This window comes from Schistocerca gregaria, unplaced genomic scaffold (genome assembly GCF_023897955.1).
Source record: "Schistocerca gregaria isolate iqSchGreg1 unplaced genomic scaffold, iqSchGreg1.2 ptg001090l, whole genome shotgun sequence".
Classification (NCBI taxonomy): domain Eukaryota; kingdom Metazoa; phylum Arthropoda; class Insecta; order Orthoptera; family Acrididae; genus Schistocerca; species Schistocerca gregaria.
The window spans coordinates 27,501-32,500 of NW_026062432.1; positions in this window are offsets into that span (position 1 = coordinate 27,501).

The following is a 5,000-nucleotide window of genomic DNA, read 5'->3' on the forward strand; positions in this document are numbered from 1 at the left end:
TCCGTGTACTGCCACCACTATCCACCCCCCCCCCCTCTCTCTCTGCCCCCTTCCCACACAATACCAAATTTAACCAACTTTATCGCTTAACCTAACTGTGGCTGTACCAGTTTATCGCTTAACCTAACTGTGGCTGTACCAGTTTATCGCTTAACCTAACTGTGGCTGTACCAGTTTATCGCTTAACCTAACTGTGGCTGTACCAGTTTATCGCTTAACCTAACTGTGGCTGTACCAGTTTATCGCTTAACCTAACTGTGGCTGTACCAGTTTATCGCTTAACCTAACTGTGGCTGTACCAGTTTATCGCTTAACCTAACTGTGGCTGTACCAGTTTATCGCTTAACCTAACTGTGGCTGTACCAGTTTATCGCTTAACCTAACTGTGGCTGTACCAGTTTATCGCTTAACCTAACTGTGGCTGTACCAGTTTATCGCTTAACCTAACTGTGGCTGTACCAGTTTATCGCTTAACCTAACTGTGGCTGTACCAGTTTATCGCTTAACCTAACTGTGGCTGTACCAGTTTATCGCTTAACCTAACTGTGGCTGTACCAGTTTATCGCTTAACCTAACTGTGGCTGTACCAGTTTATCGCTTAACCTAACTGTGGCTGTACCAGTTTATCGCTTAACCTAACTGTGGCTGTACCAGTTTATCGCTTAACCTAACTGTGGCTGTACCAGTTTATCGCTTAACCTAACTGTGGCTGTACCAGATTATCGCTTAACCTAACTGTGGCTGTACCAGATTATCGCTTAACCTAACTGTGGCTGTACCAGATTATCGCTTAACCTAACTGTGGCTGTACCAGATTATCGCTTAACCTAACTCAATTTGTCCCTTAACCTAACTCAATTTGTCCCTTAACCTAACTCAATTTGTCCCTTAACCTAACTCAATTTGTCCCTTAACCTAACTCAATTTGTCCCTTAACCTAACTCAATTTGTCCCTTAACCTAACTCAATTTGTCCCTTAACCTAACTCAATTTGTCCCTTAACCTAACTCAATTTGTCCCTTAACCTAACTCAATTTGTCCCTTAACCTAACTCAATTTGTCCCTTAACCTAACTCAATTTGTCCCTTAACCTAACTCAATTTGTCCCTTAACCTAACTCAAGTTGTCCCTTAACCTAACTCAAGTTGTCCCTTAACCTAACTCAAGTTGTCCCTTAACCTAACTCAAGTTGTCCCTTAACCTAACTCAAGTTGTCCCTTAACCTAACTCAAGTTGTCCCTTAACCTAACTCAAGTTGTCCCTTAACCTAACTCAAGTTGTCCCTTAACCTAACTCAAGTTGTCCCTTAACCTAACTCAAGTTGTCCCTTAACCTAACTCAAGTTGTCCCTTAACCTAACTCAAGTTGTCCCTTAACCTAACTCAAGTTGTCCCTTAACCTAACTCAAGTTGTCCCTTAACCTAACTCAAGTTGTCCCTTAACCTAACTCAAGTTGTCCCTTAACCTAACTCAAGTTGTCCCTTAACCTAACTCAAGTTGTCCCTTAACCTAACTCAATTTGTCCCTTAACCTAACCCACGTTGTCCCTTAACCTAACTCAAGTTGTCCCTTAACCTAACTCAATTTGTCCCTTAACCTAACTCAATTTGTCCCTTAACCTAACTCAATTTGTCCCTTAACCTAACTCAATTTGTCCCTTAACCTAACTCAAGTTGTCCCTTAACCTAACTCAAGTTGTCCCTTAACCTAACTCAAGTTGTCCCTTAACCTAACTCAAGTTGTCCCTTAACCTAACTCAAGTTGTCCCTTAACCTAACTCAAGTTGTCCCTTAACCTAACTCAAGTTGTCCCTTAACCTAACTCAAGTTGTCCCTTAACCTAACTCAAGTTGTCCCTTAACCTAACTCAAGTTGTCCCTTAACCTAACTCAAGTTGTCCCTTAACCTAACTCAATTTGTCCCTTAACCTAACTCAAGTTGTCCCTTAACCTAACTCAAGTTGTCCCTTAACCTAACTCAATTTGTCCCTTAACCTAACTCAATTTGTCCCTTAACCTAACTCAAGTTGTCCCTTAACCTAACTCAAGTTGTCCCTTAACCTAACTCAAGTTGTCCCTTAACCTAACTCAAGTTGTCCCTTAACCTAACTCAAGTTGTCCCTTAACCTAACTCAAGTTGTCCCTTAACCTAACTCAAGTTGTCCCTTAACCTAACTCAAGTTGTCCCTTAACCTAACTCAAGTTGTCCCTTAACCTAACTCAAGTTGTCCCTTAACCTAACTCAAGTTGTCCCTTAACCTAACTCAAGTTGTCCCTTAACCTAACTCAAGTTGTCCCTTAACCTAACTCAAGTTGTCCCTTAACCTAACTCAAGTTGTCCCTTAACCTAACTCAATTTGTCCCTTAACCTAACTCAATTTGTCCCTTAACCTAACTCAATTTGTCCCTTAACCTAACTCAAGTTGTCCCTTAACCTAACTCAATTTGTCCCTTAACCTAACTCAATTTGTCCCTTAACCTAACTCAATTTGTCCCTTAACCTAACTCAATTTGTCCCTTAACCTAACTCAAGTTGTCCCTTAACCTAACTCAAGTTGTCCCTTAACCTAACCCACGTTGTCCCTTAACCTAACCCACGTTGTCCCTTAACCTAACCGACGTTGTCCCTTAACCTAACCGACGTTGTCCCTTAACCTAACCGACGTTGTCCCTTAACCTAACCGACGTTGTCCCTTAACCTAACCCACGTTGTCCCTTAACCTAACCCACGTTGTCCCTTAACCTAACCCACGTTGTCCCTTAACCTAACCCACGTTGTCCCTTAACCTAACCCACGTTGTCCCTTAACCTAACCCACGTTGTCCCTTAACCTAACCCACGTTGTCCCTTAACCTAACCCACGTTGTCCCTTAACCTAACCCACGTTGTCCCTTAACCTAACCCACGTTGTCCCTTAACCTAACCCACGTTGTCCCTTAACCTAACCCACGTTGTCCCTTAACCTAACCCACGTTGTCCCTTAACCTAACCCACGTTGTCCCTTAACCTAACCCACGTTGTCCCTTAACCTAACCCACGTTGTCCCTTAACCTAACCCACGTTGTCCCTTAACCTAACCCACGTTGTCCCTTAACCTAACCCACGTTGTCCCTTAACCTAACCCACGTTGTCCCTTAACCTAACCCACGTTGTCCCTTAACCTAACCCACGTTGTCCCTTAACCTAACCCACGTTGTCCCTTTGCCTAACATAGTTCACTGCTCGGAATCTCTGGTGTCGTTGTTATCCTCATGTAGATGTCTTGCGAGTGTTGCTTACTTTCCACATATTCCTGCTATCCACTGTCAATTGTACTGCAATAGGACTATATCGCCGACCCCCCCCCTCCCCCCCCTCTGTCCCCCTCTGTCCCCCTCTTTGTGTCTCTGTCCTCTCAAGCTGGTCGGTCTGGCGTTTGAGTGTTAAATGAGCCTCGCAGCTGTTCAGTTGCATTCAGATGTCGACGCCCTCAGTGTACGTCGTGGTATGGTCTGTGTCCATTGTCCGCTGATGTCGTACGCGTAACCCACACGCTGTACCGATCATCGGTCGTTACGTACAGAGTGAAGTAGTGTGATACGTGTGACCGTACGCTGGCTGTGCCCAACGGTGTCGAATCTCAATTTCCATATGTTGTGCTTGATGCTACTTGTCTCGTCTCCCAATAACAGCTAGGTTGCACTGTGGTACGCCGTAGAGGCGTGTGGGAGGAACGTACGAACGCATTGTATGTCACCCTGGGTCGCTGGGGGTGGTGGTGCGGTGAGTCAGGTCAGGTCACACTAGATCGCGTGTTATGTAGTGACGCGTGTATTCCGACTTTGTCGTATTGCCTCACACAAAGTGCTACCCTGGTGGACCGCGTTCCATATCTGGGACATGCCGCAGATGCCGGTTGACAGTGGATCGCGGAAGGTACATCGCATACGTGCGCGGGCCACCTTCCACGTGTTCTCTTCTGCACATGTCGCAGTGTGTATGTGGTCTGATGTAGCGTGTCGTGACACATGACATCCTGGCATGCAAGAATTGTTGAATTCGCAAATGTAGGTGGACATCTACGTTTACTGCCCAAGATACGCAAATGAACTGGAAATCCGTTGTTGAGCGGTTGTTCACGCTGGAGGTGAATCTGTGATGGCGACGATCGGTACAGCTATTAACCGGTTGTTTCAGCGGTACCCGCCACATCCACACGCGTGACTAGGCCCATGTGGGTATGAAGCGATACGCGGCGGTGGCTTGGTGGGACTGTTCCCGGCCGGTGAAGGGGGGGCCGCCCGGCGGTGTTGGCCGCGCGCTGCGTGGGCGCACGCGCAACAGGCGGCTGGTGGGGGGGCGCCGAGTGGCAGGAGCGCCAGCCGACGGGCCCGGCAGGCGGCGCAGCTACGCTGCGGCGCACCCTGCACGCGGCGCCTGGCGGCCAAAGTTGGTTCAGCCGAGCCCGGTGCGAAGCGCGGTGGACATCTGCAGTGTGCTGGTCTGATTGAGGACTGTGTGCGTTGAGGATGCGCCGCCGCCTGGCACTCGGCGCCGCGACGCCGTCTGCTGCTCGGTCGCCCCAGCGGTTCTCGCAGGTGGTTTGTATCGCAGTTGTGCGGACGTGTTGGCGCGTGCGCTGTGCTGGGAGAGTTCGCTTCTGCACCCAAGTGGGGCTTTGCCCTTGTGTGGCGCTGGCGTTGGAGCTGCCGGTCACCATAGGTGGCGCGTGTTGTCTCCCGCCGGCAATGCCACGACAGCACGCTCCCGGGCCTCTGTCGGCAGCGGCAAGCTCAGTTGGGAGCAAGGGTGTTCGCACTAAAACCGTCTACTCGCCTAACTCCGGGCGATTGCGCCTCTCTCGAAACCGACCAAGTACCTAGGACGGCGCTGCGCGCCGCCGGGACCTGAGAGGGTTTCGAGGTGTATCGTGCAGGGGAGCTCGGCCTCCTCCTGTTTGCAGAATAATTGAGCGGACGCTTGCGTGTTCGCGCGGGCCCCCGGGACACACTCCCGGGCGGCC